Below are 12,574 nucleotides of genomic sequence, written 5' to 3'. Positions count from 1 at the left end.
ATTTCGAAGATTCTGTTTTCTTTTTCGACATTTTTCCTTTCGAACTTTTGCTTTTCGATCAATAGTAGTTTCGACATTTTGTTCTTTCGACCATTTTTAAAATTTCGACCTTTTGTTTTTCGACCTTTTTTCCTAACATCCATTTACTAATCTAAGCTTTTACCAAAAAAAAAATTACTTTTATTAAAGATTTATATCCTAAAAGCATTGAAATCTGTAAAAAATGTGAAAACTTTAACGGACAAGCTTATTCTTGCAATAGGTCCTTACAATTTATTGAACTCCAAATAATGCAAATCAACAAAAAACTTGAGACGATAGCTCATTTGACTGAACATACAGTCCATACACCTCGTCAAAAAAGAGGTCTCTTTAACGGATTTTCTACTGGACTTAAATGGTTCATTGGTGCACCCGACGCAAATGATGCCAAATTTTATTCTGCTGCTATTAAAACACTTCAAAATAAAAATCGCGAAACTTTAACAATGATGTGACAAGAAATACATATCATGAATTCAGCTATAATTAGTTATAGCAACTCTGTTCAATCTTTCAAAGAAGTTAAGACCAAGCAGAACACAAATATTGAAACATTTAATAATTTCACTCAATCAGTAACAAAAAAAGTAACCCAACTATTCACTGCAGAACGTGCTACAAGTTGTAATCCCAACTATCTTAGAAATGAACTAAGAACAATAATTAAACTGCAATCAAATTTACAATATCCAATATCAATCGACGATGACACAAAATTTTCATCAAATTATTTCTCCGTAAGTAAAATTTCCGTAATATATTGATAACCAAAATTTAATTTATGTAATCAACATTCCTTTAGTCAATGATGAAAGCTTTGTATTGCACAAATTAATACCATTACCTTCCTCATCTAATCAATCAAACATTTTTTGATCCTCCAAATCCTTATTTGTTATTGAGCGTTACGAGAGTGCGTTATGGGCAGATCATTATCATCAATTCATCATAATGTGTTGCTGCTGTTCTAGGTACTGTTGTGATTGTACCTGGATCCCATATTTTGGAAAATTCTTCCCTTCTGAATCTGGAAGTTTAATTGAGTATTGTGGTAACAGTAAAAACCAAATTCGAAACAGTGTCATTATGATTCCACATCCTTTCAGCATCGTGAGATTAGCACCGATGAAACATATTGTCTGCATCTGACGCTGTCGACAGTCTTCTTCATCCTGTTGTTGAAAACAACACCTTAACAAGAACAGAACAAAAAAGACCACCTGTAGTTTCAAATACATACAACCTCAGATCAAGAAACTCTACCAGCCGTGAAAAAGTATCATAAATCTCATTAAGTTTGACGTTCATTTTCATCATCCAACCTTTTAAGAAGGGAGGTGTGTTATACAGAGACCGGCGAAAAATGATCAAACGCTAGCGAATAACTCCCACCACAATACCCTCAGTGTCGGCGCGCTCTATTAGTGGAGTAAAATCGGACTGCAATTATGAATTAGTGATTCAAAGGTATAACTAAATGAGACATATCCTATCTTGTAGAGGACATTTTGGTGCATAAGGAATGGTCATCTACAACTTTTTTTAATAGGACCGAACTTTGAAAACGGCTTTTATAACTACGTAGTTGAGGTGTAGTCCGAAAAACTACGTTTTTCGTAACATTTAACGCTGTGTTAATTCAACTATTGAAGCTATAATTTTGATTTTCTGTATATTTATACTAAAAAGTAGAGCGCTTCCAACAGTGAATTGAAAATTTCGCAAATATCGATAGTTTTGAAAAAAATAATTAATGAATTTGGATTAATTAAAAATGCGCATCGTAAACTTCACTCTGCAGGGACCTATGTGAAATATTGAAAATTTCCATGCACACGCAGCGAGTCAAATGTAACTAAGGTATTGGAAAAGTTTTTAAAAAAAGAATTAAGTCGACAGCCCGTGTACTTTTTGAGAAAATAATTTTTTTATTCGATGAGCAGAAATAACCGGGAACTTTGTATTTTTGCTAAAATTTACCTATTTTAAATGCTTTCTTCGTCATCCTCATTCTCATATAAACAAGAAACATTGTTCAATTCTGTGTTGACAAAATTAAAAATTGGTTTTACTCGTCCGAGATATAATTTTCGAATTCGCAATTGACAGGCAAACAATTCATTTGGCGAACTCAAAGCTACCAAGCCACTGCACTAGAGTGGTGGGAGGCGAAAACCTTTTTCCGCCGGTCTCTTAATAGAACATCAACCTTTAGTTATTGGAATTTTATTATCATGTAATGGAAATGTAAGCTGATTATTCGATTTTACTTATTATCTTCATTCTCCGAAAACCAAAAAGTAACCAAACCCGGAGCAAACCAAAATTCTTTTTCGGCCTCCCAATCTGGGAAATATAGCGTTACCTTACACTTTAGGTCAAGGGAGGTGCGATTTCCCGTACAATGTCAAAAATTTCTAGTGGAATGTGGGAAAAATCTGGTGGAGTACGGGAAAAATGTGCGGACACCGTTGATTTATTCTTTTCACAGTTAATTTAAAATTAAAGTGTCCATACGTTACTTTAATTTGGTGTAAAAAAACACGTTTCCCTGAATAATTTTTCCGATAAATGTATTTGTTTAATTTATATCGATCGAAAAAGAAAATAATCGTAACAGGGAAAATGCAACCTATTGGGTTGGCAGCTGTATATGTCAAAAAGTTTGACAATTGACAGGTATTTCATAAATATCTACAAAATTGCACAATAAAACTAAACCACAGAAGTTGATATATGGTTTTGTGTACCTACTTTATCCAGTACTAGCTGTTAGTGCTAAAGTGCAACTGGAAAATAAAAATTTACAAAACATTCTAACCCCAAAATCTTGTATTCACCTGAAGAAAGATGATTCGTTTTCACCAGGAAGTAGTGGTTAAGTACAAGACATTTTAATAATTTGCAACATTATTAACATAATTTATTTTGTAAAATTACAGTTGTAAACATTATTGTTACAATTCTCCCCTTTAGAGAACAATGCAGAAACAATCTGGTAACTGTCAGCTTTATTACTTCTGGGTTGAATGTCAATATGTTGTACTGGTGCTTCTCTTACGGTACTGGTGATGGAATTGTCTGCTGGTACATAGTTATATTGGAAGCAAGTGCTAAAAATTCAAGTAGATTAAAGCACTGTATCGAAGTTTGTGACACAACTCACCATTGTTTGAGCTGTAGCTGCAACACAGTACATTTTGTTTTTGATGTTGAAGGAACGTCATCAGTCATCACGAATCATTTTAGGAACTTCAATCTTGTGTCCATAGGGCAATCAAGGTTCAAATATTTGTCAATTTTATTAATACCAATTTAACCTGACTTCCATATATTTCTTCACAGTTTCAACCCAGTTTGGATTGGTAATGGCAAATGATCTATAAATATTGGTTTTTGTGTCAGTTATCAATATAATATCTTCTCTTGACATTTTTCATTTTCAGAGTATATAACTCCTTTCGGAGACAGGCACCACAAACACCTATTAATAAAACTGTCTGTAATAAAATATGGTTTATTAAAAATTTGTGAATTAAAGAATAGTTATTACATACTTTCGTGAGAAGAAATTGTCCTATGTAACGTTGTTTCGATTTTTGTGGTAATAATTCAGAATTTAGTCCTGCCACTAGTTGTACTGCCTCTGGTGTCACATTTAACTCACTCTATATTATATACTAGACATTTTTTTCACTCGATTAATACACCAAAATCAAATTTTGAAGCACGACCGTGAAAATTTAGCCGGCAAATAATTTGTTAGGAAAAAAACAAATGAGCGGTCACGGTCGTCAAGGAATTGATTCCACAGCATTCGATTCTTTATTGACGATGTCAAATTCTACAATAAAATTAGTCTTGATTTTTAAAAGATTTAATATTTTGGTCAGCCGAAAAGTCTAATACAAATGTCGTACGGGACGTATTTTCCGGCCCTCCAAGTAATCAGGCACTCGGCTGCGCCATCGTGCCCGAAACCAGTTGTCGTGCCGGAAAATTCACATCCCGTACTCTAATGTAAATAACTATTCTTATATTTGTACTAATTTGTAGTATAAACAATAATGTCAAATTGAACTGTAAACAGGGAATTTGGTCGCGCAAACACTTAGATTTTCATCATCACTTATCACTCATTCAAATTACATACAAAGTGTCCCGAAAATGGGGCACTTCCGATGCACTACGGTGTAGAAGAGATTACCATAAACGTGAGAAAAATGTTAAAAAAATTCTATTGGACTTATTTGCTGATTTGACGGTCTTTGAAAGTGGCACTTAACAGGTCAATTATTTCGAAATAAATGTAATAAATTGTCATGAAAACTACCTCTAATCGTATATATTATCACAAAGTACAAGATCACTCACTATCAATATCCGATTCTGCATAATAGAGAATTTAGAAGTTTAGTAAATCGTGAAAATTACCTTAATTTCACTAAGGCAACACTGCAAGGTAATGATGTACGAGTATATCTTTGTTTACATTGTACATACTATCATTTTTGCAATAATTGATTTTTTTGTCTGAAAATTTGTTTCCATATTTTTTTCATGTACGTTTAAACATGCTCGATCAGGTAGTAAGTAGTGAGTGCGCCATTTTCGGGACACCTGTATAAACCATCACTCTCGACAAGTAAAAACACATTATTATTACGAAGTTAGTTATTGTCAGTTATTCTTATTATACATCGATATAATAAACCCAAGTATTTTGAGTAATAAACACCTTAGAAAGTAAGAAAAGTGCATTTGTCTCTCCACTACGAGGTCCCATAATAAGATGTCCAAGCAATATGAACAAAAGTTTAGACCATCGTGGTTAAAAAATCCCCTTTTAAAAAAATGGCTTACAACTGCTGAAAGCACATCCGGTATTGTGGCTTAATGTAAATTTTGTGCATCACGACTCACAAGTCGGTACGCAGACTTAAAAAAATTATTCGAGCTCTGAAAGACACAATCTAATGCAAATTCATTTTTGGGGCCATCTCCACAGACTACTCTTTCATTTGCGGGATTTAGTTCTGAGATAACAAAAACCACAAAATCCGAATGTCGATTTGCTTTATTTATTGCACAGCATACAGCTATTAATTTGACTGACCACTTAAATGATGTATGTAAGACCAGTTTTGTTAAAGATGCACAACAAATGCAAAGGCATAGAACAAAATGTTCTGGCCCCTTATTTTGTAGAAGACCTCAAAATAGATTTAGGAAATAACAAATTTAGCCTATTGTTAGATGAATCAACAGACATTTCCACACAAAAATATCTTGGAATAGTTATTTACAGGTGTCCCCAAAAAAGAAGACGAGTCCATAACTCCCTTATTTATAGAAGGATTTTAACTATTTATACACCAAATTAAATGGTTGTGAATAGGCTACAAACGGGCCTAATAAATTCATTTATAGCCCCAAGGGCTTCAATGGTAAACTGTCAAAATATTTTTTTTCAAATGCGAATACTAACTTTTTTATGTAATGCTGATAACAAAAAAAACTTTAAATACATATAATTTAAATTTGAAACATTTAGTAAGAATTGGCACAGATAACGCGTCAGTTATGACTGGCGTAAACAGTGGAGTGCACCAAAAATTGAAAATTGAAGTACCACAACTTATATTAATAAAATGTCTGTGCCATTATATATAATTGGTAGTGTCTTTTGCTGCAAAATAGTGTCTCCCAAGAAATTCAGAATTTCTGATACAGGAAACATACCTACACGTGGTCATCGATAAAATAGTCAGCATATAAACAACCCTATAACCACAGCCCATCAACAGAATTAAGACTTTTAAAACCCGTATAAAACCTGGGAGACACTAACAACACTAGGGCTTGCTCTAGCGTTAGGGCAAACTAAATTACCGAATTTACTTCTTAATCCGATCGGGAATTTCCGTTTAAAAAGAAGGTTGATTTGAATATTAATTAATAATGTCATCAGTAATTTAGAATTTTCTAATTTCTGTCAAGGTTTAGTCAATAAATTCTATAAATTGTTCTACAAAATAAATTACTCCAAACCAGTATCTTGAGATAATTTTTCGCTACATATCTTTTTATTTGGTAAGTTATCTTTTTCTTTTTGAAAAAGTACGAAATATGATTTTTGTACTCATAGCCTTGAAAGCAACGCTTCCAACATCCAACGCTCGCTCCGAAACGAGTGCTTCCCGGTCGACTCAAATGTAAAAATTGCAAAAAACATTGGCCCTTTGAGGCATTAAAAAAAAGTCTTGATAATAATAAAATTTAGTTCATAAAATACAACTTCCCTGGGTTATCCTCCATTAAAAAATTACGAAAAGATTTATAATCGTTGAAAATTGTTCCTACAAAATTCACAAATTATTGCAAAAATTTAAATATCAAGTGAAGCAATTGTTTCCAACAACCAAAAATCACTGCTTACTTGGTTTTATGTTTGTTTATGTTTAATGTATTAAAACAAAAAAAAATAATTTAATTTTCGTACAAAAAATATTGTACGAACCACTTGCGTGAAAACATCTTCCGTTCATTCGCGCATTAATTAAAGGCACTCGCTGCTTCGTCGCTCGTGCTTTAAAAAATGCGCTCATGCGGGAACATCGTCTTCTCGCACTTGGTTCGTAAATAACTATTTATGTTCAGATCGCAATTTTTATTTTATTTATTTGGATATGGGAAAAATTAAACATAAATGCTTTGTAAACAACAAGATCGGCGATAAAAAATAAACATTTTAAATTTCCAATATTAGAAGAACAAAGGAACCGATGGATAGAAGCTTTAGGTAAATGTTGCACCACCCTTCAAAACATATACCTAATGCCTTTATTTGCGAGAAACATTTTAGCAACAATTTCTTTACTCAATAAATGCGCCCTGTCGTCGATTTTTCTTCGTGAAGACAAACAAACTTCAATAAACAATGTTAGACCAGCTGAACAAATTGAAATTTATACGATTACTGAAAATCCCACTGTAGAGAATCTAATCCTTCCTGTTATGCCCAAGGCCCAAAATAGACACCCAACAAAATCTTGTGTGTTGCAAGTACCTACTTGAACGTTATGTTGGCAGAAAAAAAGAAATCCCTAGAATAAGTTTCATTATTTTGGGTTGGCCCTCCCTCACGCCATTGTTTGACCTTGAACTGTTGCGCTCATTTAGAGAAGAAGGATGTCCAATTGTTTACATGGACGAGAATTACATTAATTCGTCACATACACATCAAAAAGGATGGAGTGACAATTCAAATGAAGGTTTTTTTAAACCTATTTCAAAAGGTCTCCGGCTGATTATTATAAATGCTGAAGGCGAAAATGGATTTGTTCCTGGAGCTTATGCTAGGTGGAAATCAAATTCACACACCGGTGATTATCATCATGAGATGAATTTCGAGAATTATGAAAAATGGGTAAGGACTCAATTAGTGCCCCACTTGCTACCAAAAAGTGTTGTTGCGATTGATAACGCACCTTATCATAATAAACAAAAAGAAAAGTGTCCAACTTCGGCGTCCAGAAAGGATGACACGAAGAAGTTTTTGCGCGCGAAAGGGGCATTCCTTTCAACGAAAATATGCTCAAATCGGAACTATACAATATAGTAAAAAATTATAAACCCCGATTTAAACAATTTAAAACTGACGATGTTTTCATGGAACATGGTTTCGACGTGCTGCGGCTACCCCCATATCACCCAGATCTGAACCCCATCGAGTTAGTGTGGGCCAGCATGAAACAACATGTGGCCAAAAACAATGTCATATTTAATTTTTCAGATGTGATAAAATTGTGACAATTTACAGTCGAAGAGTGGGAAAAACGGTGTAATAAGGCTAAAAAGTTTGAGGATGAATTTATTTTCAAAGAGCCATCCATAGAAAGAGTGGTCGACGAAATGATCATTAATTTGGGAGAAGACAGTGACAGCGAAACGACAACAGCGATACCGACGACTATGAAGACAATGAATTTGGAGAAAATGAATTATCTGGCATCTGTGAAATCTCTGAAGATGCCACAACTTCAAGAACCTATTTGAATTTATAAAAGACAAGGGTGAATACTAGTGTCACATTTTTTTCTTTTATATCAAATGTCAACATGAATCGTCAACTTCTGACGGGCAACTTGCAACCATTTTAAAGGATTTAAACAACTTTATTCATGAAATAATCTTACCGAATTACACTCCTCCTGAAATAATCTGGTGTAATACTCAAGTTGATTAAAACGCAACACTCGTGTCATTTTTTGACAAATTAAAACGTCAAAAAATGACACTCGTGGTTGCTAATCAACTTTCGTATTACAAATCGATCATTTCGAAGGACACATGTAATGTAAATTTTATTACAAGTGATAATAAAATTTACATTATTTATTTACAGTTAACCTCGCTCAAAACTCACTTTAATGGACTAATCGACATTGCCACTTATTAAAAAAAAAATAAACCCGTTGAATATTAAGTAAAATAATCGGATATGACTTTTTTAAGTGTTAACAACAATTAAATATAGGGCATTCATTTTAAATGTTGCGTAAAGTTGTAAACTCAAAACACCATAAATTACGAATGCGGCAAATTTTCATTGTATCGGTACCGTAAAGTAGGAATCCCTCTGTTCATATAAAACTGGTACCACGTCGTACTTTCACCATCTTATCGAAGAGCAAAAGAAAGAGACGTTAAAATATCCACAAGTAAAAAAAAATTGAAACACATTTTGTGATCAGGGACTAAAAAAATGTAAAGAGATTGTTGATTTTAAATAATGTATTTAATAAATAAGATTACTAAATAAAGAAATAAGAGTAATTAGTAAAGTATCCAGTACATGTATATTTTAAAGTAAGTAAGAAATAAATAATAAAATACGTAAACAAATAAAAAATTAATCGTCATCTGAATAAAATTCACTAGATGATTCACCAGTATTGGCAACAAATATTAATGGTTCCACTTGGTCTTCTAAAAGTTGATCTCGATCCGGCGATGTCAAATTGCAGCGAGGATCGAAGGTTTTAAAATCCTAAGTACTAAATTGCAGCGCCGGGTTAGTTTGGGTCCTAATAACCTGATGTAAACTGCAGCGCTTATAATCTTAATAAGGGGTCGGCTTATCATTTAGAAATTTTCAGTTAGCACTGCACTTCTGAGTTCATTACGCAGTGTATCAAAGGTGTACATGATGGTCTTGAATCGATTCAAATTAAAACTAATCGAAATCAAGATTTTCTTCCGGTGAATGACAAAAGAAAAACATAATAATTTTTTCTTGCCACTAAATTTGAAATTCTTGTCAACATCGTCAAAAATTTACGCGGACGGTACGTTTTCACACTGTACAAAATTTTTTAAACAATTATTTACTGTTCATGGACATAAAAATGTACATTATGTGCCTCCTTCGTCTCAATTTTTCAAACTCTTTCTCGATTCTGTTATAATGCACTTCCTAACCTTATATCCCAATATACTATTAAAATCGTTCTACTGAAAAATGAGGGTTTTTGAGATGTCACTTTTCTTGTGCACCAACGATATTTCTGTATTTCAATTTACGTATTAATAAATATAATTTACCTTCCAATGATTTCGAAGAAAATTTTGTTTCCCGTTACTATTCTCTTTTCCGAAAATTGCAGACTTTGCAGATGATTAATTAGTTACCTCCTTAAAAGTCTGTGGTAAGGAATAGTTATTATTTATAATCGTCTACCTGCCCACTCCCTAGGGGGTAAAATGACAAGCGCTGCTATTTATTTATTTGGAAATCAGTACCTGCTTCCCCTAAAAGATTAAGACTTGACCGCCGCTCAATTTGATACTGCCCTCTCGATCCCACCATTCTTTAATTTTGGACCCGAATATATTGAACACAGTTTTAGATTCACTGAGTTTCGGACAAGTGTCAAAGCAAGCAAATTTTATTACAAAACCCAACATTTAAAATGAATGCCCTATATTAACAATCTACCCTGATTGTTTTTAATACAAATGAAAAAATAGAAAACTTTGAAGAACTGTAGCGTTCCATTTCCATCCAGTCATAATAGCATGAACTTCTTGCATGGACTGTACTTGCAGTCGGCGCGATTCCGTGCATCAATTCATCTCTCTCAAACATCGGACCTCTTTATTTAACTTTGCGCATCTCTCACAGCTCAAGCTAGAATGGGGAAGCTGTATCATATAATTATGAATAATCGTATCACTATTACAATATGTATACAAGTAATCTTGGTACCAAAGTACAGACCATCCGTCAAAGTTATAATAAGAAATAATATAATTATCATATCATAATAAATATATGCGTAATCGTATCACTATAAACAATATGTATACAAATAATCTTAGTAGCAAAGTACGGACCATCAGTCAATAATTTAAATAAATATTGTTAACCAGAATCGATCATTCTTGTACTCAAGTCGCTGTAGGCTGTAGAAATAAATAAACTTTTCTTCATTCAAAATCTCATAAACGTAATTCCCAGAGGTGGAGCGTTTATTTAGCAGAATAAATTTAGTAAAGTCAAAGCTAAGAAATCGTCTCCAATTACCTATGCTTTCTGCCATACTGTCAATTAGGGCAGGTGTTATGTGCCCCTTCGACCTTTGGGTTATATTCCTAAAATTATATTTAACAATGTAAAAGAAACATTTGTAAGATCACGTACACTATAAAACTATTTGTATTTGTTTTAGATTAGAGCGAACTCTGAACATATCATATATTATAAAAGCAACGTTCACTATCATATCAAGCAACTTTCGACAATTGACCATTAACGATCAACTATTCATTATTATTATTCACCAATAGTCTCTTAAGTTACAAGTTGTAGTCACCGTTTCTAAATAGACCTTTATAATTTCGAAAAGTTACTTATTTTCTCGCCGCACATAACACATGGTTAAATAGATAGGTACAGTAAGTGTTGCGACACTTATAGCATTCCTGATGATGTGATACAAAAAATTAAGACTAATGAGACTAAGGGCCAGTTTACAGAAGCGAAATTACGTTAATCCTAATCTAATGCGAGATTAACTGAACACGTGATCAGACTGAACCAATCGAAGTTTCGGATTCATGGGTGAATCGCGCATTAAAATTTAATTCGAATAAAATATTTAATTCTCTTTCTATAAACTGGCCCTTATTCTAATGTACCAGAAAATAAAAATGTTTTGGACATTTTAATATAACTTGCTTGTTTTTATTTAGTATTAGTATGTAAATAGTATGTATTTAGTTTATTGGTCTGTTATAATTATTTTTTTACAATAGTTTATGTATTTGACATAATAACGATTTGTTCATCAAAAAAATCTAGTAGAATTTCTAGTGGGCTATAGAATTTATCTAGTGGATTTTTAGTGGAAAATTTTTAAATATCCAGCGATCAGATCAAAACAGAGTTGACAACATTGTCACAGATTTCACTAGGGCCACAGCTGTCTCACGGGCCGCTATCGAAAGACATCAAATAACAAAATGAGTCAATGAAAAGAAAAAAATATACATACATACATATTTTGAAGGGAAATATCATGTTTTTTAACTTTCACCTCAAAGTGAACGCACTACGGATTACAGATCACGGATCAGCTGTTTAAAGCTAACCTGCTAACCCAGTGTTGCCAGATCTACCGAATTCCCATAAAATCTACCGATCTACCGATTTAAACCTCAAATCTACCGAAAAGTTACTCAAAAAAATCTTCATAATCTAACATTTTTAATAAACATTTTTTACTTCATTTGCATAAGAGAACATCTAAGGCGTTTTGTTTTGGACTGGTTGATGTGCCGTTATTCCTGGAGTTGAAAGGGTGATCCCGTTAATTACCCCGCTTTCTTTGTGTTCTGTTGTCGAAGGTGTGAAAGTGTAGCTTTTATTTATGTTTAGTTATTTTCTACATGTTACGGACTTGAACGTATTTCTTTAGAATTATATGACTGTAGCTGTTCTGTTGTTCTTTTTTTTGCTTTTCTCCTTTTGCCAATTGTGTTTCACAATTTATTAATTTATTTTCCCATTTATTTTGCTAGTAAGCGATGATTTGTTGAATAAATTCCTTTATTGTGATATGTGTTTCATTATTTGTCAATTAACTTTTATATTGTGATAATTACACATTACATTATGTAATTACAATTGGTATGAATCATCGTCAGAGACGAAGAAATAATAATATAAGTAACGATAAACGTGGTTTAATAATCAATTCCATGAATAATGGTTCAATGGCAAATAATGTACGGCTACAATTTAAATTAAGTAAAGTTTGACTAAACACAGTAAGGGAAATTTACATATTCAACGTACACGAAAATTCAAATTGCTGCAACAAACGAAAACACATTATATGAAACAGTTCATAATGCTTCTGAACATATAAGTCCGGAAAATTATCATGTTATGTAGTATGTTGTACGTGGAAACTTTTCGAAGAAATGAAATAATGAATTAAAAATTTAATAATGCCATGTAATATGT

At 32.8% G+C, this 12,574-nt stretch overlaps 1 long non-coding RNA gene across 1 annotated transcript; it reads left to right on the top strand.

Annotated features, from left to right (window-relative positions):
• Positions 1–2,712: 2,712 nt before the first annotated feature.
• Positions 2,713–3,820, top strand: LOC138129119 (uncharacterized). The gene is made up of 2 exons (XR_011159095.1): positions 2,713–2,919; positions 2,985–3,820. It is a non-coding gene; the product is annotated as an uncharacterized lncRNA (long non-coding RNA).
• Positions 3,821–12,574: the final 8,754 nt, after the last annotated feature.

The sequence above is a fragment of the Tenebrio molitor genome, chromosome 4 (genome assembly GCF_963966145.1).
Source record: "Tenebrio molitor chromosome 4, icTenMoli1.1, whole genome shotgun sequence".
NCBI lineage: Eukaryota > Metazoa > Arthropoda > Insecta > Coleoptera > Tenebrionidae > Tenebrio > Tenebrio molitor.
This window is presented reverse-complemented; position numbering and strand designations above follow the sequence as displayed.